General features: G+C 48.5%; 1 protein-coding gene across 8 annotated transcripts in view; it reads right to left on the bottom strand.

Moving 5' to 3' along the window:
• Positions 1-13,191, bottom strand: part of TNRC6B (trinucleotide repeat containing adaptor 6B) — a 251,404-nt gene extending 238,213 nt beyond the window's left edge. For 4 of the 8 annotated variants that reach the window (XM_033404923.2, XM_033404928.2, XM_049693900.1 and 1 more), the window contains exon 1: positions 12,570-13,191. The gene's annotated coding sequence lies outside the window, so the exon portion shown is untranslated. The remainder of the gene's footprint in view (positions 1-12,569) is intronic. The other 4 variants (XM_012536632.3, XM_049693904.1, XM_033404929.2 and 1 more) reach the window with 3 other exon arrangements.
• Positions 13,192-25,121: the final 11,930 nt, after the last annotated feature.

The following is a 25,121-nucleotide window of genomic DNA, read 5'->3' as shown; positions in this document are numbered from 1 at the left end:
GTAAAGCCCTTATAAAGTATGGGGACAAAAAGGGAGAAGAAAATCATATAAAATACAGAGAAAAGATTGTAGGGGAGAAGGCAAAGATTCAAAACTAGGGAATGATAGTTGATAGATGGAAGCATTAAAGGATCTGGCTCAGACAGAGAGGTTTGGATTTCACAGAATAAGAAAGGTTGATCAAGAAGGGAAAAGAAAATAGTGTATGTTGGAAATGTTTTCTGGAGAGAAACTAGGAATAGGATCACTGACAGGAAGCTATTTTAATAATCCAGACATAGGCTGAGGATGACTTAGAAGCAGGATGGTGGCATGAAAATGAAAATGAGAGGCTCGAAGTCCAAAGCCATAGAGAAAAGAGCTGAAAGATGTGGCAATGTTTCAAGATTCAGTGTTTCCGGATTTCAAGATTCAGGTATTGGGAGGATGGTTACCAATGATGGGACCCAACTGAGTGAACAAATCATTTAGGGAGGTGCAGCAGAGGCCCATCTCTGGCCTCCAGAGTTACCTTTTTGAAAGGCACCCTGAATGCTAAACCCAAGGTCTGAAAAATAGGAGGTGAAAGGAAAACAAGAGAAAATGACATTAAATACACATGTTTAAGTGCAGTAAATAAAAGTTTAGAGGGCATCTGCTTCAAAAGCAAACACGCTGCATCAGTGTGGAGCCCTGGCTCTGGCAGGTTCGGGAAGCGTAGGGTGATGTCACAATGTGCTGAGGCCGCCTCACAAGCTGTGTGTGGGGCACAGGGTCCCCTGTTTAAAGTTTTCAAACCAGCCCTTACTGGCTTGAAATGTGATGTCTTTTGCATTTTCATTCTCTTGTTTTGTTTTTGTTATTTCCACAAAGAGCCTTTTCACTAATTCTCTGGTGTTTTAAAACTAATGTTTTCCCCTTTGGGTCCGGGTTTTGGCCATATATTGGGAATATGGGGGAATAAAGAGACCTTTTCCTGCATGATTTAAGTGGGAATCAATAATCAGTGTGCCCTTTTGTTTAAAGGGATAGAGCCAAACTGCAAAATAAAAACATCATAAATTTTAAACATTTTGGTATAAAATATAAAACTTTTATAGAGAAAATAAGGTTGACAAAAGAGTAGCTGTTGAAGGTTTATTTTAAAATCTGTTGCCCATGCTACATCTTAAGTAGAGAGTTCTACACTTAGAAGTCCCAAAGAGATATACATCTGGGTAAAATACCTCCTCATGAAAGGGATATTACTGAGCATGATACACCATTAGCAAGATTTTCACAGAAGGAAAAACATCTAGCTCCTCGGAGGACCTTTCGATTTTCACAGAAGGAAAAACATCTAGCTCCTCGGAGGACCTTTCACTCCTTCCTCCACATCAGAACCCAGAAGATGCTCAAGACATTTCCCTTGATATACTTGAGACAGGAGATAAAGGGGCAGGGCACAACCATTAAAAGAATGACACAGCCATTGAGGACACAACAAAAACTGGTTAGAACCTACTAGGCCCAAGATGGTGGAAGATTCGAGGTCTATTAGACCTTGATCCTCAGATGTGCTCTCTGTAATGCATTAGCATATGCTAAATGACACAGCCACAGGCACCATGACAGTTCCGAGGCCATAAAAGGCCAAAAGGTGGGTGGTGCCCAATTCCTGGAAATCCCTGGCCCTTTCCCAAAATAGTTGGAATAATCCTCCCGCTTATTAGTCTATGCAATTACGCAGCTCATTAAAAACTAACCACCCCGTACTGGGGGGCAGCTCTTGTCTTCTGAGACAGACCACACTCTGTCTATGGAGTGTGTATCTCTCTAAATAAACCTGCTTTCACTTTACTATGGCTCACTCTTGAATTCTTTCCTGTGTAAAGCCAAGGACCCTCACTTGGCAGCCGGGCCCAGGAACTTGCCTGAGACCTGGAACATGACCATCCTCATGTGTCCCATTTTCCTGCAACATACTGACCTGGGCCTAAGTTAGGAAGCCTGAACCTCTTCCACTTTTGGAGGTTCTTACTACGTTTTAAAATAAAGACATGCCAAGAAAGCATTATAAAAACTGTGGTACGTTTTAAATGTATACATGTAATTAACCCTTCTAGGGAAAGAATACAATGTAACTGTACTGGTCACAAGATACAGGATTAACAAACATGTTAATTTGTCATAAATCACAGATAGTATTATCTGGCAACTGGAACAAGTTTAAAGTTACAGTCAATATCTCCTTCCAGGGACTTCCCTGGCGGTCCAGTGGTTAAGATTCCACGCTCTCAATGCAGGGGACACGGGTTTGATGCCTGGTCAGGGAACTAAGATCCCACATGCCACAGAGCGTGGCCAAAAAAACAAAAACAAAACAAAAGCAAAAATATCTCCTTTCAATCCTGTGGATTTATCTCTTAGACTGCTTACACCTACTATATGCAAATCATTCTGCTGAGTGCCACAGAAAAAAACAAAGTAGTATAAACTGTTTTAGGCTCACGGTATCCAAGAGAGAATCTTGACTTCTCCCTCTTCTCTAGTTGAGGAAATTCTATCAATTATCACTCCACTCTCCTTGGTCCTTCCTGAAATTGCACCTTGAACCCACAATCTTCCAACTGAAACCACACAACTCATCTCAGAACTTAATGAAGCTCAGGTTCTTTATGACTTGGCGCAGAAGGAATTCAGCGAGAGGCAAAGTGACAGGGAAGAAATAGATTTATTAGTATCCTCTGTAAAGAGGTTGTAGGAAAACGGGGCACGAGAGGATAGTCATGTCCCAGGTCTCGGGCGGGTTCCTGGGACAGGCCACCAAGTGAGGCTCCTTGGCTTCGCACAGGAAAGAATTCAAGAGTGAGCCACAGGAAAGTGAAAGCGGGTTTACTGAGGGAAAAACACACTCCACAGACAGAGTGTGGGCCGTCTCAAAAGGCGAGAGCAGCCCCCAAATATGGGGTGCTTAGTGTTTATGGACTGGGTTCATAAGCTAATGAGTGGGAGGATTAGTCCAACTATTTTGGGGGGAAGGGGCGGGGACTTCCAGGAATTGGGCCACCACCTACTTTTTGCCCTTTTATGGTCAGCCTCAGAACTGTCATGGTGCCCATGGGTGTGTCATTTAGCATGTTTTACAATGAGTGTATAGCGAGGCTCAAGGGCTACTGGAAGTTGAATCTTGCTGCCATCCTGGGCCTAATCAGTTCTAACCAGTTTACGTTACATCCTCAATAGCTAAGTCCTTCTTTTAAAGGTTCTGCCCTGCCCTCTTCCCTCCTGTCTCATTCCTACACCTTTTAAACAGATTTTCTATCTTGCCTTAAGATGTTGTGCCTTCTCAACCTCACCCTGCTTCCCATTTTCTCCTTCCTTTCTTTTCCAAACATCTTAAACTACACTCACTGCTATCACTTTCCCTACCATCCATTATCTCCTTAGCCCCTTGTAATGTAGGTCAATAAACAAACACACAGAAATCTGTAGCAATCGACATTGTAACAGGTCAATTATCATCTTCTGAATGTGATCAGCACTACCAGAGCTTAATCACCTCATTCTGAAAACTATCAAGTTCTGAATATGAAAATCTGAGGAAACACTGGTTAGCCAACAAAGTACAGACATCTCACAATTGTACTTAAAAACAATAATAGAATGAAAGATAGCAAGAGTTGAGGTGAATTAGGGAAAAGGAGGCACTACTTAAGAATAACAGGGCTGAGAAAGAGGAATGGAAGGGGACATGAAAGCAAAGAGCTGTTAAAGAGGTATAAAATGAATGAAAATGGACTAAATTTCCATTCAATGAACCTTCCTTTCTTCACTTTTAGTTGAGAATCAAATTAAACTAATGCTCGTTCAGTGAACCACTTAAAGACTTACAGATAAGTAAAATTAAAACTTCAAGCTGTAGAAGTCGTCTTTCCCAGTCCACGTACCTGGAGGTCCTTCTGGGTAATCCTTTCTGATTTCATCCCTTTCACTGGTTCAGTATCTGGCCCTGTGAGGTGCATCAGCACTCGCCTCAGGCAATCTGGAGGTCATTCCCTTTACTCTCCACTCCTAGATAAGCTTAAATGAGTTACTACTTTCTAACTCCACCTGAAATCATTTGCATGGTTACAGGTACTATACTCAAGCAACTATATTAATTAGAAGCAACAAGCATCATTCTGGTTTATGATTAGCTTCTTTGAATGGTACTTTATAATGCCTTTATGAATTCAAATGTACGGAATCACAACATTATTTCCAAGATTATTTCCAGTTCTGAAATGTAGTGTAATCTAAGAGTCTGAGTCTGACATGACACGGTTAGCCTGTAAGTCAGCTGTTGGCCCTGTACCCCAACGCCAGCTTTATAAAAGCACACCACTGTGCCATCTTCTCCACATACTAAATGAGCTCCTTCGGGCCTCTGTGCAGGCTGTTCGCTCTGCCTGAAATGCCCTTCCTCTATGACTTACTGGAAGTGTCACCTTCCCTGGAACGGCTTTCTGGACCTCCAGTCATGTGGACAACTTTCCTTTTCACCCCTGCCCCCTCCCCTATATGCCTACTATAGCACTTATTGCACTAAATGGCACTCATTTGTGTATGTGTCTGCCTTGCCCACTTCGCTGTGCACTCCTCGGGAGCAAAGATCTCTACTCATCCCATCCTTGTAGTCTTAGCTGCTAACCTAGCATTCAGCACATGGTGTGCACTCAAACGTTCAGTGAAACTGCAGTCATGTGAGTCCCGACCATATAAAAAAATTGTTTAAAGGAATAACCATTCTGATTATTTTTACTAATAAGGATTAAAAAGATACTCATTAAACTCTACAGTGGGGAGTTCCCTGGTGGCCTAGTGGTTAGGATTCCGGGCTTTCACTGCCGTGGCCCAGGTTCAATCCCTAGTCCAGGAACTGAGATCCCACAAGCCACACAACATGGCCAAAACAACAACAGAAAAAAACTCTACAATGACCACATAAAATTTTCAAATTAAAATTTTTCATTACAATATTCTTTCTGTAATATTACAATGTTTACCTATTACAAGTAGAAACTAAGAAAAAAATAGAACCCGGAGACAATCTAAAATGGAAAGCCCCTCCCTGCCCCCATATATTTTATTTATTTAAACCATTAGAATGATTTTGTTGTTGTTGTTGTTGTTTTTGTTTTTGTTTTTTTTGCGGTACGTGGGCCTCTCACTCTTGTGGCCTCTCCCACAGGGAAGCCCTGAAATGATTTTTTTTAATTCTATTTTTAGTTCTCGTTCTTAATTTATTTGAAAAATATTCACTCAGGACCTACTATGTGCAATTTACAGTGCTAAATACTGGTGATAAAAATGTGAACAAAACAGACAAGGTATGGGGCTTCCCTGGTGGCGCAGTGGTTGAGAGTCTGCCTGCCAATGCAGGGGACACGGGTTCGAGCCCTGGTCCGGGAAGATCCCGCATGCCGCGAAGCAGCTAAGCCCGTACGCCACGACTGCCGAGGCTGCGCTCTAGAGCCCGCAAGCCAACTGCTGAGGCCCGTGTGCCTGGAGCCCGTGCTCCGCAACAAGAGAAGCCCCTGCTCGCCACAACTAGAGAAAGCCCGCGTGCAGCAACGAAGACCCAACGCAGCCAAAAATAAATAAATAAAATAAATAAATTTATTTTTTTAAAAAGTATTTTTATTCACATAGCTATTTTCTAGCAGGGAAAACAATATACAAATTAAATGATTACTTAATTACAACTATATTAAGTGCTCTGAATTTTTAAAAGCAGCACATCTCCTAATCTGGGGTGGGGATGCTTAGAAAGTCACTACAGAAGTGACATATAAACTGGGCTCTGAGGATTGAAGAGGCATCAACTAGGGTTGGGGTGGGAGGCCTCCAGACCATGGGAATAGCAAGTGCAAGGAAGAGACCTTGAGTGGGGAGGAATATGCATTTCAGGAACCAGAAGGTCGGTGTGGCAAGAGTATAGGCAACCAAGCGGAGGACAGGAAATGTGGCAGGGTCTTCCCTGGGCATTCAGCGAGCAAGACAGAACAGGTGCTTACTCTCATGAAGTTTATATTCCAGAGGGCAGATGGCAGGGTTTGGGGACTCATTAACAGTTTTACGTAGGGGAGAAATGTGACCAGTTACACTTGTTTTTCAGTTAAATGTTGTATATTTGAGGTATAACATACACAGAACAGATATGTAGTTTTAAACGATTATTCCTGCTGCAGTTTCAACATTCTCTGAGGCAGAGAATTCTCTACTTACAAAAGAAAAAACTAAGGTTCTTCAAAACAAATTTATTTGAGGATATTTATTCAACAAACTTTTGAGTGCCTACAATATGGCAGGCACAGTACAGTGTGTGCATTCATACAGAGATGAATGCAACAGTCTTGCTCTTAAGAAACTCACAATCTGATGGGAGAGACAGATCTAGAAACACTATATAGTGTAGTCCATGCTAGAAATGAGGAAAGTATAAGGGAGCAGAGAGGAACTCAATCTTCCTAGGAAGAATGAATCATTTCATCTCTGTGTTAAAGCTGCATTTTTTTCATATTATTAGTTTTTGAATTCTCAATCATTCCTGTACTTGGAACACAGTAGGTACTCAAGCATATGTCTACGATACAAACCAACCCAGGTTTTCAACTTCTAGTTCAGTGCCTTTCCAGTAACTAAACATGCCCCTAACTGGAAGAGCATGCATTAATTCCAAGGAGCTCTTCTTTTGAAGCTGCTTTCCAAGCCAGCTTACAAACCACCAAAGAAAGTAAGTATCATTAAAGTCAAACCTCATTTTTTGACCCAGCCTGAAAACCCGTAACAATATCTAAACATAGTTATTTTTTTAAAGCAAATCTTCATTCAGAAGAAATTCTCCTATGAAGACAATCAAGAAACCGCCATCTAGTCCTTCATAATTCATGATCTCTGTCCTCAAAGAACTTATATTTTGGTTTCTAATTGGAAAGATAAAACGTAGCACATAGAAAGAATAAAACAAAATACAAGGTAGCATTTGTTCATTGATTTAACATATTTACAGACTGCTTACTACAGGCCAGGTAAGGAGCCATCTTAGGAATGCAAAAATGAGCAGGACAAAAGCCTGCCTTCAAGGAACTCAGTCTTATGGAGGAAGCCAAGAATAACACAGCCCAGGACAATAAGAGCCGTAATTCAGCAGGTCCGCACAGATGAGAACACAGTTGCCATTGGTTCTAATTCATCAGGCACCTATACCTATGCCTTATCAGTTATTAAATATTTTAACACTACCTCTGATTATAATACAAACTGATAAATAATTGCTATATGAAAAAACAATAACACGAAAAAATTAACATTAAAATGGCTCAGAGGAGATGGTGAGAACTGAAGTTTAGGGATGGTCTTAGGATCCTCCGGGTTTCTCAGCAAGGAAGGTTAGCATATTTGGATAAGGAGCTGGTTGTAGGGAAGGGGAACAGAGTTACCAAAAAGCCAGTGGTGGCAATTACCCAGGTATAGCCCTCCATCTGTGTTGAGGACATGGTTTAGAGTTGTGCTGTCCAGCATGGTAGCCACTAGCCACATGCAGCTACTGAGCACTGGAAATGTGCTTAGTCTGAATTGAGATGTATTAAATGAAAAGTATCCTCCAGATTTCAGAGTTTCACATGAAAAAAAGGATGTAAAGCACCTCAATGTATTTTTTTTACTGATTATATGTTTACACAATATTCTGGATATACTGAAGTAAATAAAGCGTTATGAAAATCAATTTCACCCTTTTTTTCTACCTTTCTAATGTGGCTACTAGAAAATTTAAAATTACATGTGTGGCTCACATTTGTGGCTTGCATTCTATTTCTCCTGCACAGTGCTAGTCCAGAGAGCTTTAAACAACAAGCTAAGGAGTTTAATCCCTTGAGGCAATGAAACACTATTGAATGTTTTCAAACTTAGGTGCTTGTGGTAGATTTGGGGAGGGGACAGGAAACATAAACAAAGCACTGTTTCAGGAAGACTAGCGTGGGGGCAATCCCTAGCTTCAAGACACTAGAGGCAGTTGTCAATGTCAAAAGGCCAGCAAATGTCAAAGGGTAAAGCAGGCTCAGCTGGAAAGCATACAAGGTCTTTAGAAGTCCCACGCTGGGTGTAGAGAGGAGGAAGAAATCAAGAGCAGGGTGAGGTGAGGGAAGAGTAACAGCTGCAAGCACTGACATGAGCCTGGATAACCAAGGTGCACTGCTCAGTGGACTAGCAAGCCCAGCCCTGGTTTAGGTTTAGGTTAGACCTCAACTGGCTCAGTGGTAAAGGCTCCCAGGCGGAGGTGCAATTCAAGAGAACAAAATCGGTGTTCTCTTTAGTGATTTCAGATCTATCTCTATGTGGCAAGACCTCCACCAGTGGGATCAAGTCCAGAGAAGGTAGGAAGTAGAAAGCAAGGCTACCAGAAACTACAAGATAGCGATAATTATGAAAGCAAAAGCCCAGACTTACAACACTGCCAGCAAATATTTACTGAGAGTTTGCGGTATGCCTGATACTTGGCTCGGCTCTGGAGGCATGGGAAGCAAAACAGACGTGGTCCTGAATCACAAACTGTAGTGAGAGCTATGAAGAAAGAACAGGAGCTCTGAGAGACCTAATTAAGGGTGGATGGGAGTAATGGGATGAGGTCATAAAGGAAAGACCCTCTGAAGAAGTGACAATTTCATCTGAACCCTGAAGTCAGGTGGGTAAAGACTAAGGGGGAAGAACAGCCCAAGCCAGGAGAGTGGTATGTACAAAAACCTTACGGCTGGAAAAGGCTTGGGTAATTCAAAGAATTGAAAGAAAGGCTGTGTAGTTAGAATGTCAGGAAGGCAGGTGGGCCATATAAAGGTGAGAGAAGGCTGGAGAGGCAGGCAGAGGCCAGATCTTGCGAAGCCTCAAAGGATGAAAAATAAAATCCTAAACGGGTCTGAGTGCAACGGGAAGCCGTGAGGGGTTTTGACCAGGGAAATCCTGATGGGTTCTCAGTGTTCCAACCACCTATGCTCTGCTCAGCCTACTGAACAGAAGCCGGCTTGGCAGCAAAGAGGCAGGACGCAGCATTCGTAGCTGAGTAGCAGGATACCTGGTCTGGGGTAAAGAGTTTAATATAAGGCCCTTCAAGTGTTCCAGGGTTCCAAGGCTGGGAGAAGGACGGCACCACCAAAAAATATAGAAAAATCTGGTGGAAGAGCTGGTTTGGGAGCCATTAGCTGGGAGGCAAAGTTAGGCACAACTCTAAACATACCGGGTATGAAAGACTAGGGAAGAATTCCAGCAGGTAAATATGGATGTTGTTTAGAGAATGGAAGAGAGATGAGGCATGGATCCTCAGGTTAATAGACAGAAGTGATATAGTTTAAATCCCAAAAGTAAATAACATTTTCAAGGAGTAGAAAAAGAGAAAAAAAAAAAGACAACAAAAGGAGCCTGAGTTTGATCCTTAGAGTTAATTTCTCTCTGGGATGGAAGTCAGGAAAAAGGGCTCTCAAAAAGGAAAGAGCATGAGTGAGTCTTTTTGGAGTGATGGAACTGTTCTGTATCCTGATTATGGTGATGGTCACATGTATCTGTACATGTACTAACATTCACAGAAACATACACACACTAAAAGTCATTGTTATTATATGTTATTTTAAAAGTAAAATAAAAATGTTTTTAAAGGGTGGGGTAGTCAAAAGGACTGAGCTACAGGGAGACAGCACAGAACAGGATAAAGCCCGAAAGGATGCTCTGGGAAATTTAACCATTAAATTAAATGGCAACCTTGGAAAACGCCTCAGTGAGTGGTGGTGAGGTTAAAAGCCAGGCTGCAGAGGTTCAAGGATGACTAAGTAGTGAAGGGAAGCAGTCAGTATAGCCTCCTCTGTTAGAATTCTGGAGGTGAAAGGAAGAACAGAATGGCACAGGAGCTCAAACAGATGAGAAGTGGGAGATTAGCAAACTAGCAGAGCCAAACTTCCCAGACTCTATGAATTGCTCCATTTAAGTATTCTTCTAAAACATGCCTTTTGCACATGAGCTGTTCACTTTCTTATCGTCCCATTGAACTAAAACTGCTAAAATGAACCCGAAATCATGACATTTTTAACTCTGTTCCTTAGTCAACTGATATTTACTGTGCTCCTACTATACGGTAAGCACCCTGCTGGATACAAAAGTGAATAACGCCTGGGCCCTGGAAGAGCACACAGGATTAATCACAACAGCAAAGGTACTGGAGTGATCTGCACAAAGGGCTCTGAAAGCCTTGACCTCTGAATTAAACACATTTTAATTTATCTTTATGAAAAGTAAATAAGGAGGAAATTAAAGCAAAGCTTAGATGTAACACTAGTAAAAGTGTTCCTAATTTCTAAAAACTAAGAATGAGTTTCTTAAGTTAGGTATGGGGAACCTAATCATCAGTCGCATTTCCCTTTTCCATCCCTCTCTGCTTTTCAGTGTACTCTGCATTTCTTCCTCTGGATAAGTTAGGGGGCAAAATGGGACAAGCACAGGCTTTGAAACCAAACAAACTTAAGACTAAACCGATGCCCTTGAACTTCCTAGCTCTGTGGCTTCTGGAGGCTCTTTTTCTCATCCATAAAACAGTAATGATACCTACCCTGCAGGCTTAAGGTAAGAATTAGGTAAAAATATAAACAGGTTGGCATATGCAAAACACGCAAAAAATGTTAGCTTAGGGCTTCGCAGGTGGCGCAATGGTTGAGAGTCCGCCTGCCGATGCAGGGGGCACGGGTTTGTGCCCCGGTCCGGGAAGATCCCACATGCCGCGGAGCAGCTGGCCCCATGAGCCACGGCTACTGAGCCTGCGCATCTGGAGCCTGTGCTCCGCAATGGGAGAGGCCCGCGTACCGCAAAAAAAATAAAAAAAGTTAACATTATTACTACCATTTGAAGAAATGATATTGTTCTGATTTAAAACATTTTTAAGTGCTTCCATTTGAATGAGAAAAAAATAATCTTTTTTCCCCAAGGGCATGACATTTCTGTGCTACCTTAGAAAAGCAGCTTGGCAATTTCTTCTCCTTAAGTCCTATCAGGAACTATTTTGCTCAAATAATGATGTTTGGGACAAGCACTTAAAAACAGTCAACAACTAAGAAACTATAAAGGCATCATTATTATCATCACGGCATCCCAAGAGGAACAAGCCAGTCTGATTTGCGATCTGGATACTTGCCTTAGTGTATGGACCTACTAACATTCACGTCTCTCCTACTACATACCTAGTGGGACACTGCACACGTGTAGAGTTGTCAATGTTCTAAAAGTTCTGCTTTTTTTTTTAAAGTTCTGCTTTTTAAAAGGCATTTACAAAACACTACCAAAAGAATAAACATAGTTTCAAAGCCAAGATGCTTCTCCAAATCAATAGGAAACTATCATCCTACTGAAATTCCCCACAACTACGAAGGAAATAGCCTCTATTGTTAAACCTGCACAAAATGCTAAGATGTAAGATTTCTATACATCCCATTTCTGTTTGCTTAACTGCTGGCGGGGGGGGGCAGTAATTAATGACGTTTTATTCACTAACCATGGGGAAACATCTCTGGCCAATTTTGTTGTATAATTTTGCTTATATTGTAAGCAAATGGCCAACTTGAAATTCACCTTATCCCTCGCTTCAACCTCCAGCACAGACGCTAAAAAGTAATAAAACAGCCAAAAGATACATGAGAAAGCAAGGAGCCTGAAAAGACCCAGACTAGTTCTCGGTGCCCAAAGAACTGAGCATGTGCTGGTCCTTAAGCCTGACAAGAGGCTACCTTTACTGGGTGTCTTCAGCCACTACAGTGGATTTAAGCCCACTGTGGAAACCCACTAGTTTGAAACCAAAGGGCGCAGGACCAGAGAATGCAGGAAACACTTCAGGCTGGTCGTCCGCTGATATTCCCCTCGCCCTCCTTTCCCCGAGGAGGCTGAATCGCCTCTCGAAGGTGGCCACACACGCAGGGCTCTGGGGGGAGGGGTGGGGGCGGGAGCAGGGGAACGCATTCACTCCGTCACGCAGGTCCTGCACACAGGTGGGGACCGGGAGGCTCCGAGGCCTGCCGCCTCCCTCTGCCACCGCCAGGCACGGGCCCCGACGCGCCTCCGCGGGCCTCGGCTCTCCGCGGGGACCCCTCTCTGCCCCGAGGTCCCCCAGCGACGGGAAGCGAACTCGACTCGACCAGCCCACCCGGAAGCCCTCCCCCAGCTCACACCTGCCGGCGCGTGACGCCCGCAGTCGCGCTCGTCTGCCGGTCCCGGCCCGGCCATTCGGGGCGCCCCTTCCCCGCGAGCGGATGTCGCCCGCGTCCCTCCCAGCCCCGGGGTCAAACCCACCAGACGCCCGCCCCGCGGGGCGCGCGTCCAACGCCGCCACCCCCGCCGACCCCGCGCGCTCACGCCCCTCCGGCCCTCTCCCCGCCGCGCGCGCTCACTCGCGAGGACACGCACACGGTGCGCCTCAGCTTGACAGGCCGACCCCGCGCCGCGCGCTCCCGCGGGCGTCCTCGCCCACCCGGCCGGCCAGCTCTGACTGGGCGGTGAGCGGGGGAGGGGAAGGGCGGCGGTGGCCGTCGGTCCTCACTTACCACTGAGCCGTGCCGGCTCCAAGTGCGCGGCGTTCCGCTGTGAGGCGATGCGCCACGATGCGCGCGGTCCCCGCTTCTCTGCAGGCTATGGAGGCGACGTAGTAGAGGGACTGAGGGGCTCGGGGGGGTCACTCCCTCCCGCTTCACCTCCGAGAAACACGGGGACCCCAGAAACTAAAAACAAAATAAACAAACTTTCCCCTCCGCCTCCCTCCCCCAAAACCACAACACAAACACTCGGGGGCCCGCCCAGAGCCCCACTCCATTGGCCGCAGGGAGGATGCTACCGGCCCTCACTGGCTGGCTTTTGTGCCCGTCAAGCTGCCGTTCCGCCCCTCCAATTTCTCCCAGCTGCCGTCGCCCCTCATTGGTCAAATGCGTTCCGTTTGACGAGCTACGATTGGCTGAGCTGTCTGCGCCAATCATTCGGGGACACACCCCCTCAGCATCCCAGAGACCTTTTCCTCGGTCGCGGACTCGGAGAGGCGAAGGGGAAACTAGAGCATGATGGCGGCCGAGCTCACTTGGCGCAACCATCGTCTTTTTCCTTTTATTAGCTCATTAGTGTCTCGCCCTCGCGCTGTTTCCCCTAAGCTCCTCTCTCCGTCCAGTACTGCCTAATAACGGAATCTATACGTCCCGGCTCCTTGATTTATCCCCGCTGAAGTGCTGAGTGTGGGCTCGTTGTGAATCATTGGACTGTCAGCGTGTCACTCCCTAGTCAAATCTTCAAACTATTGGTGGAACAGCAAGCAAGTCCGTCCGACAACAAGGGCTAATGCCATTGGTTTGTCTCCACTGAGTTCTTTCCTGGTACCTTATTGGGCAAATAGGCGCGTCGGTCAGATCTGGATTCGCTGTGCTGTGGTTAATTGTTTGCTAGGGAGTTTGAATGACTCCCGTCATTTGGCCTGTGGTTGACGATAGTAACGATTACCATTTATTGCATGTCCGCTTTATGCCAACCATGCAGAGTTCTTTACAAGGACTATCGGTTGAACCTGTGAGTTTTACGTTCTCTAAATTTTACAGTTAGGAAACTGAGGCTCCAGAGAGGTTAGGAAATTTGCCCAAGGTCACCTAGATAGGATGTAGTTGGTAGACAAGCATTTGGTCCCAGGTTTGTCTGACTCCAGAGCCTTCGCTCTTTTCACTGTACTTTAGTGCCTTTCCCTTAGCCTAGAATCGTACCCAATCAGCTAACCCAACATCTTCAAAAGCTTTCAATCAGAACCTAAGTTCCTCAGTTTCTCGAGGTGACATTGCTGGGGACTAAAGCTATGGAATAGGCTGTCATTGCCTCCACTGCATCCTCTTCTCCAGCACCCATTCCTCCCCACCCTGAATTAAACAGTCTTGGTGATTCCTGACCAGAAGCCTATCTACCTTTATGTTCATTTTCTCGGCTTTATAAATAAATGGACACTTCTACCAGCCTTCAGTTTCAAGCCTACTTTCCTGACCCACACCCATCCATCTCCAGCTCACTCTCTTTTGAGAGAGTCCTCAAGAGGCAGAAACAAGAAGAGAGTCTAAAGAGAGAAAAAGAATAAATCGGTTTAGAAATAAATAATTTACTGTATGCAAACGGAACAGCCCTTCAGCTCCTGGATAGCTTCCAGAGTAGCCCCTGATGCTGTGCAAGACAAGTGCTCCTGGCTTGTGGCCATTGGATTCTTTGTGGCCGCTTTCAGCAAAGTGAATCCAACATTCCAGCCAGGGGAGGGCAGAATGCTTAGGACCCACTGCCAGAGAGCCGGCCCCAGGTTCTGGGACTGAAATGATCTCCAGGAGCACAGTGCTGGATGATAGCCTGCATTCCGTCTCGGGTAATTAACATTTTACCATCCCAAATCTCCACCCCCTGTAGCTTCAGTGGGATCACTGCCCTTGTTTCCTCTCCTGATCCAAGCTGTTGTGTAACCGCATTGGCACTGCTTTAATAATAAAACAACCACTGTAACACAGTAATAGCGCTCAACACTTATAGCCTTTCAGTAGAGGAAGATAAGTGTTTCACAAACATCAATTAAGATTAAATGGCAGGTATTCCTAGGGCAACTGCCAGCAGAAGGACAGAAGAAAATTCATGAGTCAAATTCTAAGAAAGGTCCTAAGAACCTGAATCCTTATAACTACATACCCCATACTAGCATTCCAATATGGGGATTCTGAACCAGAAAACAAAAAGAATGAGAAATGGTCAGTGTCCCAAAACTTCCTTATTTTCATAGTTGGTTGTTTGTAACTCTATTTTTAACCCTTAAACTAGTTTTTATAGTTTAATTGTTGGACATACCTGTCTCCCCAACTCAGTTTAAAGTTCCTTGAAAACAAATGATTTCTTTTTCATTTTTGTATGTCTCGAATTGCTCTGATTATATAAGGTTCCCCCAATAAATAATTATTCAGTAAATATTTATGGAGCTAGTTGGCACTTTCCTAAGGTACAGAGGCTGCACAGATGAATAAAACACGTCTGCCTTTAGGAACCTCGATTTAGTGGGGGTGACCAACAGGTAAACACAGTGCAGATGGCTTGGAGGGACATGGGACTCAATCTTGGAGAGACAAAGATGGCTACCCTGAAGGTGTGACATCTACAAGAACTAAAGGATGAATTGTGATTACCTAGGCAAGAGACTGGGGATGTGCGGTGACCTGCAATGCTCGCTCTCTAGGGCCAGGGAGCAGGATAGGAATATCCAGGAGTGGCCAAAGCCGGTGCTTCCTATAAGATTGCTGTTTTTCTGATCATAAAAGTAACATTGAGTAAAGATTTCAGACAATACAGAAAGTTTTAAAGTAGAAAATAAAATCTCCCTCAAATCCCACTACTAGAGCCAACCGCCATTAAGGAGAGTATCTTCCCAGACTCTTGCGTTACGCGGGCCTCTCACTGTTGTGGCCTCTCCCATTGCGGAGCACAGGCTCTGGACACGCAGGCTCAGCGGCCATGGCTCACGGGTCTAGCCGCTCTGGGGCATGTGGGATCTTCCCGGACTGGGGCACGAACCCGTGTCCCCTACATCGGCAGGCGGACTCTCAACCACTGTGCCACCAGGGAAGCCCCCAGACTCTTTTATGAATAGACCCGCACATGGATTTCTTCCAACAACAGTGGGGTGTGGTTTAGGGTCTTGTCTGTACTTTGATAGCTCTCATTGCTCAGAACTGCAGCTTTGGATGGAACCTGTTCTCACTTTCTATACTTGCGGGAAGAAAGCCAATAAATCAACTAAATGTTTATCGTGGAGGATGATGGTTTCAACTTCCTGTCGCAGCAAATGACAGATTATCACCTGTTACAGGACTTTGGGGCTTGCTCAGCCTAGTGTGGAGTCAGTGCATGGTGGGGAGGAGAGGGGGCTGCAGTACTCACTGCCCGAGGGCTTACAGGCTGCTTTGGTGGCTGTGGAGTCCATTCCTGCCCTGAAAAGGCAGCCCAGGTCAAAGAATGACATGCTAGGGTGCTCTCCTTTGCTCTCTTTCTCGTTTCTTCTCTGCATTCTACTTGCGGTAAATATTTTGTGTTTGTTTGTTACAACACACCCAGCTTTGAGAGTAAAAAGACTCGCCAAGCCCTGCACACTCGTATGCAGGCCAAGTGCAGTATGTTCTTGGAGCGCTATACTATTCTTAGAGCTCTATATGTGGTGTTCTATACAGTTGGCTTTTTGCTGGAGGGGAAGGCAGATTTAATGAGTGATAGCTGCCTTGGATGGCTACCAAAAGTGCTCTAAGCCATTCCAAGCAACAGGCCTTCCTTTCTTCCCTTGAGAGATTGTTCTGTGATCCCTGAACACATTGCATTGGCCTGGACAAAATCCAATACAAGGGGAATTTCTGCAAACAATTCTGCAATGACCCACAAGCTTGGGGTGACATAGCCAGCTGGATCGGCTCCAGCTCTGATTTCTGTGGCACAGGAGAACTCCCTTTACCCTTTGCGCTGGCCTCTCATTTCTGTGAGACATTTGGAAGTGTTTATAATGCAGTCTCTGGTTCTCAAACTTATAATCATGGGAAGATTCCCTGTCAAAGAACTAAATCCAGAAGACAAGAGGACAGCTGACAGCTGATCTGGCTCACTTGGGAAGTGGGTGTGGCCACAGCCAAGGCCAATAGCACTGGGGGAGGGGAACTTTCTAGAGGGTGCTGATTACAGAGGACACGCTCATAAGAATTTATTACGTTTGGTAGCATTTATTGTGCAACAAAGCCCTTGTGACAGAAGCTGTGCTGCCTCTAAACCACCTCTCATTTCTTACAACCACACTTCCTGAAAAGCTCCTAGGGAAGCAGCAAACACTGGACCCCTCCTGTGTGCTGGCCAACGCTCGACCCCCAGGAGGTTCACAGGAGAACAGGATGTGCTGTTAATAAGAGCTACCCTTTCGTGAACACCGATGTGTGTCAGACACTGTACTGAGGGCTTTACATGGATCATGGCAGTTAACCTTCACAACAACCATGGTTATCCCCATTTTCCAGGTAGGGAAACTGAGGCTCTGAAGGGCTGACTAACTTGCCCCAGGTCGCCACAGTTAATAACTTCAAAGCTGAACCCAGGCCCTCTGCCTCCAATGAGTCAGCTCTTTTCCATGCTGCTATGTTTCCCAGAGGCGTCTACGTCGGAACTGCCACAGTGCCGCTGGAGAGACAACCAGCCCCCAAATGAACAGTCGCCCTCATAGCCTTTATGAGCTCAACCCCATGCTCTTTTCCCTACAGACTCAGGGAAAGAGGCGCACCTCTTCCTGGCTAAATTACTGCCTCTGATGGTCCTTCCTCAGCATCCAGTTGGGATCTGGCTCCTCTCCCACCCCCTTCAAAATAGCCTTCCTTCCTGCCTGCCTGCCCTTTTCCCCTCTTTTTCCTTTTCTCAGTGTCTTAAATAATGCCCTGTGGCCATATCCACCACTGCTGTTCTGTATCCTGGCTTCCAGCCCTAACTCTCTACTGAAACTCGTTTCTCTAAGCTCATCTATGACCTCTTTGTGGCCAACATCCAAGAGACTTTCTTAGTCCTCGTTTCCATGGCTTCACCACTATGTTTTACTCTGAAAATCTTCTCTTGGTTCCTCAAAATAGCCAGCTCCCCTCCTACCTCTACAACTGTTCATGCTCTTTTTCATATCCCCTCTCTCTCTAAGCTCCTTCTATGGAGTCTCTCTCTCTCCTCTCCTTATGTTGCCTTCCGGGGCTGTCGTGGTGGGGGGTGGGGGGTGGAGAGTGGGGGTGGAGAGCTGGGTCGTTGTCCTGCCTTCACCTCTGAGATCGTGATTTTCATTTCTCCGTCCCCAGCCGTCATTCTGCAGGCCACTTGCTGTGTGATCGATCGTGTGCAAGTCACATAAACTGTCTGAGCTTCAGTTTCCTCATTTCTAAAGTAAGTGTACTGAAGCCGACTTGTTATTCTAGACTCTAAGATAACAATAAAACCTCAAGTTTGTAAACACATGCTATGCCAGGCAGGACTGGCAGTGCAAAATGAAAGCATGGGGCTCCTTGTTCCAAAATTGTTAAGAATTTCAAGACAGCAACAGCAGAGCATTAAACCAAATGTGGGATCCTTCGCCTCCTGGGTGCAGGGCCCATGGGAGCCCGCAAGTTGCATGCCCATGAAGCTGGCCCTAGTGCCAGGCACTGCTGTAATTATATAGGTATTGACTTACTCAATCCTCATAACAATCTTATGAGGTAGATACAGATGAGGACACTAAGGCAGAGGGAGGTTAAGTAACTGTCCGAGGTCGCATTTTTTAATTGGTAGGGCTGAGAAAATTTACACCTGTTGGTTGGAGTAGTTGTGAGATTCATACCGTGAAGGATGGTTCCCTCCCGGGGGTCCCCTCAGGAGGACTTCCTGGTAGCCTCTCAGCGGGCCCATGCCCATTGCTTCCTCAGCGAGTTTGCCAGCCCTCGGATGCCCCTTTCTCTGTCCCCTGTTCCGAGGTCTACACTCCCTTCAAAGCTCAGTTCAAGCCCCTTTTCCTCTCAGGGGCCTCTGGAACAGAGAAGCCAGACCCACATCTCCTTCCCCCTAAATTCTCTCAGTACCCTGTGTAGAGTCAGACCCAGCCCCGGCCTGGCCATGGGGATTGTTCATAGGCATGGGTGAAAACTAACAACTCCAGAATTTGTTAGGAAGAGGGCTCAGCGGCAGCAGTCTGGTTGAGGGTGGGGTACTGGGGGAGTCCTCTTGGCAGGACAGTGGCAAAGTAGGGAAGGGTCCCAGGTGTGACAGTTGGGGGTTAGTGCTGGGAGCCTGGAGGAAAGTGGCCGGGGGCCAGGGGTCCAGCGGCCTTGCGGGCCAAATCCAGCCACTGCCTGTTTTTGCACAGCTCTTGACCAAGAATGATTTTTACATTTTTTGAATGGGTGGTAAAATTAAAAGATGAATAATATTTTGTGACACACGAAAATGAGACGAAATTCAAATTTCAGCGTCCCCAAAATTTCACTGGAACAGCCACGCCCACTCACTCGCATCGTACTGGTGGGCTTTAGCGCTGCAGCAGCAGCAGCGGTCGTGACAGACCCCGCATGTCCCCAAAGCCTAGAACCTTTACTATGTGGCCATTTACAGAAAGTTTGCCGAGCGCTGGCCCCTGCCTTCTATCTCTACCCTGAGGACGAAAGCAAGGCGCTGCGAGCGGCCGCCAGGTGTCAGCATCGCCCCGCGTGCTCTCAGCTCCGCGCTCCGCGGGGACCCGCAGCCTCGGGTTCTGCGCCCCGACCCGCGCCGGTCCTGGGGCTCCTCCCGGTCCATCCGGGGAGACGCCGGCTGTCGCCGCCGCCAGCGAGTGCGCGGAAAGGGCTGGAAGAAAGCTGAGGAGGGTCTGGAGCCGCACGGGGGTTCAGGACTGGCTCGTTAGCCCGGTGGCTTGGCGCGGGTCGGCAGGCTTTTCTGATGTGCTATTTGTTTGGTTTGGGTTTAATTCGTATTTTATATATGAAGGAGTCTCCAAACACACAAAAATTGTTTATTTTTACCCAAAACTATCAGTCAAGAAAAGTTTGGGGCTTTTGCACAACCGGATAAGGCGGTGGCCCTCTTCCAGGCCCCCTGATAACAGACCTACAGAGCTGAGGGGGGGCCGCGGGGGTCAGCGGGCACCGGCGTAACTCAGGCCCTGCTGAGCCGAGGGCTCACAAGTGGCATCTCTGGGAATTTTCTCCATCTTTCTTTCAAAACCTGGGCCTCCTAACTTCTTCCAGGTGGATGAGCATTTAGGCCGGTGTGCCAAGTACTGGACATGAAAGTGGCCATTTTACCGGGAGGGAGCAGGGTAGAGAATCCAGAAGAGAATGTCCCGAGAGGGAAGTGATAACCCCCCATGTAACACAACGGAGGCAGCAGCCTTTACAGAGCTCCTCCTCTACGTCAGCCGCTGTGCTGAGGGCTTTACTCCCCAGGGCCTCTTGAGGGTGGTACCAGGATTATCCCCATTTTACCTGGATGGATGTGGAGCAGCTTACAGGGTCATTTAGCTAATATGTGGCGGAGTGGGGAATCCAGCCCGAGCCTGCCCGTTCTGCACTGTCCTCTTGCTGCCGCAAGCCTCAGCTAAGATCACAGCAAGCAGGTTGACCCCCCCCCACCCCGCTCCCACCGCCGCTGCCCTAAATCCGCGATGGCCTGCCTCACCGTTCATCCCCAGGCCTAGTGCACAGTATCTGCTGAGTGAACAAATGTATAAAGCCTTCCAAGTACTGCAGTGAAGTGCCTCTCCTTGTTCAATCGCCCAACTTCCAAGGCCTTCCAGGAGGAGACCAGCCAGGGTGTCCACGCTGCACTCAGGAAATAAGGGTCACCAGGCACGGTTCTTGGCTCAGCACAGGATGGGATGTGCTTTTCCCTTGCTCGTGCCCAGAGGACCGTAGCCTCTGCAGGCATACTGCCTGTCTTGCCCTTTCCTCCCTTCGTCCTCCAGGCTCCCCACACACTTGCTGCCTTCTGTGGCAGGTCCTAGCTTATCCCTATGACATGGACATCTGTTCCTAGAGCTGCTTTATAGTGGCTGCAGACAGTGCCTACCTTCTAGCCACTTTTCTGATGAAAACTTGTCTCCAGCTGGCTGTCACTTGGAGAGGCCACATGATGCAGTGACAGTGCCCTCCTAGAGGGTCCGGATAACCAGGTTCTAGCCCTTCTCATGACTTGCTGAGTGACTTTGGACAGATTTCCTTACCTCAAGGCCCATCTCCTCCTCCCCTGCTTTCGTGCTAGCCTTTGAAAGAAGCATGCGGACAGGGTCATCCGTGAGCAGCCAGAGAGGCCTGGAGACCCGGGTGGCTGGGAGATGAAGACTGTCTGCTGAGGACACGCACTGAAAGGAGAAGCCTTCCTGGAGGAAAGGATTTGATAAGGAAGGACTTCAAAGTCCTTAAGAAATTAAATCCTGTTTGGCTTCCATGTACAATTTCAGGAGTCAGGAACAAAAGTGAAAGGGTTATGATCAATGGCAGAGCCTCTGACACCGTCCACATTGATTAGCCTGACTTATTCCCTGTATCACATGGTTGTCAAGTGTTCAATCATTTAACGAGTCGTTATTAAGCAGATACTGTGGATACGATAGTGAGGCGGAAAGACAGTGTCCTGGTCTCCAGGCACAGAATGGGTATCTGTCGTGCCAGGAAGCAGCAGAAGCTGTCAGAAGCAGGGCCTTCCTCGGTTCGGAGCTGGGAAGGCAGAAGCTTCGCTGAGGAGGGGTGAGAAGTTCAGGCCTGCCTAACTTTTCAAAGCCTTCTGGCTGATCCAACGATGACTCGCCCCGAGAACACTCTCACATCTGCGCCTGCCACCTCTCAACCTTCCTAAGGTGCGCGTCCTCTCAAGCTTGGTCTGGCTCAGCTCGCTGAGCCCGGGATGCCTGTTCTGTACCAGACCTCCTGCCACTGGAACAGCAGTGCAGACAATCACAGGGACAGCCGCTGGGTCCTCCAGGCAGGGAGGAATGACGGTGGTGCACAGCCAGGTGATAAACTATATGCACGGTGCACGGCAGGGCTCAATAGCTGCTAAGGGGGCTTTGTCAGAACGGAACGTGGTTGTGGTACCCCAAGTAGCAATCCCCACCTGGCCTGCGTTGAGGAGCGTGGAAGTCTCTCTACTGTCGGCCCTGGCTGCCTTTTGAGGTGGGGACACTGCTGGGCACACACGGCAATGTCCAAGGGTACTCTCTGTGTAGGACTTTAACTGGGACTGAAGGAAGGGGAACAGATTGGGAGGAAACGTGGCAGGGCTCTGGGTGGAGTAAGACAGATGTGTGCATATAAAAATACCTGTTCCGCAGAGTCCAAGGCGGGCAAGAGCTAAGCAAGGTAACCAGAACAAGGACGGAAGATGCTATTGTGTCAGTCACAGAAAGCAAAATCTTTGGCAAGTCAGCCAGCCTCTCTGGGCCGAAGAGATCAGTCAAAGAGAACTGTTTTGCAGGATGTAAGCACAGAAAGCAGCTCAGGCAGGAGCCCGTGGCCCTTCAGGGCTCAATGCAAAGAGCTCTTTCTCAACTGGGGCGATTCTACCCCCCAAGGACACTTGGAGATGTCTGGAGACATTTTTGGCGGTCTCATCTGAAGCGGTGCTACTGGTAGTTGGTAGGAAGAGGCCGGAGGCGCTGCTAAACATTCTACCATGTGTAGGACAGCCTCTCCTCCCACAGAGAATTTTGTATCTGAAGTGTCACTGGCGTTGAAGGCAGGAAACCCTGAGTTGGGGGGGCAGGCTAGATCTGCACTTTATGTGCTGTGGGACTTGGGGAGAACAATGCACCTCCTCATCTGAAAAACGGGGGTGGTAAGACCCAAGCGGCTCATCACACAACTTCGTGAGGCTCCATCTCCAAATACACAGGAGAACTTTCTGTTAACTTTGTAAAGGGCCTCTTCCTGAGCTTTTCTTAGTTTGAAACCTGCAGGTGACTGAGGGAGGCATCTAGCACGGTGACTAGCATATAGTAGGTGTTCAATAAATTAAAAAGAGGAAAGCATCATAGCAAAAAAAAAAAGTCTCCCCCGTAACCCCTCCCCTCCCCCCGGGCCCGTTTCCTCCATATCTCAAGGCTGCCTTTGTGGTCCAGCTTTTCTATTAGGGTCCAAACAGGCACGGGATACTGCTGTTGGCAGAGGCGGTCTCAGAAGCACCCCTGAAGGATCAGGGCTAGGGCTAACCATACCCCAAGGACAGCTGACGATGAGCCTGGGAAGTTTTGCCAATGTCATGGGAAAGCCTCCCAGCTCCGTGCAGGGGTCCTGGGCTTCCTGCTCCTACGGGGCGAGGTCTAGGGTGGCAGCAGCCCTGGGGTCTCAGCCCTCAAGTGCCTCTGCTCATCTGAGGTCGGCCCCTCAAGGAGCTGTGCCATTTGTTGGCTCTCAACCTACAGAGGCCGTACTCAGAAAGTGGGCAGCTTGGTGGTGGGGTGAGATGGGGCCAGCGAAGCCAGGCCCCGCACCCAGAGTACTGTTTCACCCCTGTTCCTCCTGGAGCCCTTCTGATGTTACCAGCCTTGTGGAAGCTGCTGCAGAGGGGCCAAGGGCATGAGCCATCCTTGAACTTGCCATCCAACTGGGAAGGCCAGATGTCCCCTTGAGATTTGATGACAGAGAGACTGTTTCACAAAGCATGTGCAAAGTGCTGGAACAGAGGGCAGACGCACTAAAAAGTGAGAAGCCGAGAGGCAGGACGGAGGGGCTGGAGTTCAGGCAGACAAGCTGCATTTGAGGTCTTCAGGATCCTCAGCCACCTTTGGACTCTCGTCTCTTCCCGAGCATCTTAGAGCTGGAGGGGGTCAGAGACCACCTCGCTGAAACCTCTGTAAGGAAGGGGAGAGGTGCCCCACCTCACAGGCCAGCACTCTTCCCGTGACACTGCGTTGCTTCCTTTTTAACACATGGTCTCCCATCCTGCTTGGTTTCTCTGAAGAGAGTGAGAATGACCCCATGCTGGTGCAGGGAGAAGCCGGGGCAGGACGGCCAGCCAGGCTCAAGGCTGCAGCGACTTGGAACTTCCAGTCCAGAGCCTCCTGCATGTGAAGGCAGGGGAGGAACCAGGCTTGCTTTGGGTCAGGAGATGGGAAGGGATTACGTGAGCCTGCTTCTCTCGCAGGCGAGGCACAATCGCTTAGGAGCTGGTCCCCTCCTCTGGCCTCCCCACTTGCCCCAGAGGTGTCCACTCTGCTCACCAAGAGTGCTCTCTCCACCCAAACACTTTGAGCTGAGGTGTAACCCCTGCCCCTCGTGTTCCACCTCCCTCTCCCTTCCCCTCCAGAACAAGCAGGGCCACATCGCCAGGCCTTGGTGCATAAGGAAGCACTTCCCAGCAAGGGTTTAATCCTCACAGACGCTCATGGAGGTGGGTCAGGGTCCCTCACCCCCCAAGAACCAGGTTCACCCTTCCTTCCCCTGCCCCTCCCACCACCCAGCGGGGAGGCCAGGCTCCTCTCAGGATGCTCGCTGGTCCCCTTGCTCCCCCTCCCGTCAGGCCCTAGCAAGCACCCAAGCACCGAGGCCCCGCCCCAAGGTGCTGCTGGTGCCCCAGGGTTTTGCAGAAGGAAAGGTGTGAGGACGAGAGTTTGGCTCAGAAGCAGGAGGCTGAGAGAGGCTGAGTGTGGTGCTTTCTCAGGCACTGCAGCCCCCAGCTCTCCAGGTCTCCAGCCCCCAGCCAGAAGCAAGGCCAGCCCTCCGCTCTCCAGGCCTCCAGCACCCGGCCGGAAGCAAGGCCAGCCTCCCCGGCTCTCCAGGCCTCCAGCACCTGGCCGGAAGCAAGGCCAGCCACCCCCGCTCTCCAGGCCTCCAGTCCCCGGCCGGAAGCAAGGCCAGCCACCCCGGCTCTCCAAGCCTCCAGCACCCGGCCGGAAGCAAGGCCAGCCACCCCGGCTCTCCAGGCCTCCAGCACCCGGCCGGAAGCAAGGCCAGCCACCCCCGCTCTCCAGGCCTCCAGCACCCGGCCGGAAGCAAGGCCAGCCCCCCGCTCTCCAGGCCTCCAGCACCCGGCCGGAAGCAAGGCCAGCCACCCCGGCTCTCCAGGCCTCCAGCACCCGGCCGGAAGCAAGGCCAGCCACCCCCGCTCTCCAGGCCTCCAGTCCCCGGCCGGAAGCAAGGCCAGCCACCCCGGCTCTCCAGGCCTCCAGCACCCAGCCGGAAGCAAGGCCAGCTACCCCGGCTCTCCAGGCCTCCAGCCCCCGGCCGGAAGCAAGGCCAGCCACAGAGCCTGCGGTTCGGCAGTTTCCCGGCCGTCCATTCAAGAACTCTCTCCGCAGGTCCTCTCAGTCACATGCGTGAAGAGGGGGTGGTGTGCGATTTTCAGCTGGTCTTCCTGGCCTGGCGTCATGGCAGTTAGGCCAGGTCCCTAAGAAGCCAGGGAGGCTGAGGCAACTCAATACAGTCTGACTTTGGCAGGAGGCCAAGCCTGGTCTTTGGCTGACATATAACTAGAGAAGGCACATAAGTCCCGGCTGGTGAAGGGACTGAGGGCCATCTCTGGGGTGGGAGGAGGGCAAACGCTCCTGGTGATAGGGCCCAGCCTCCAGCACCACCAGAACA

The sequence above is a fragment of the Orcinus orca genome, chromosome 11 (genome assembly GCF_937001465.1).
Source record: "Orcinus orca chromosome 11, mOrcOrc1.1, whole genome shotgun sequence".
Classification (NCBI taxonomy): Eukaryota; Metazoa; Chordata; class Mammalia; order Artiodactyla; family Delphinidae; genus Orcinus; species Orcinus orca.
Note: the sequence above shows the minus strand (reverse complement) of the source record. Positions and strands in the feature narration are given on the sequence as shown.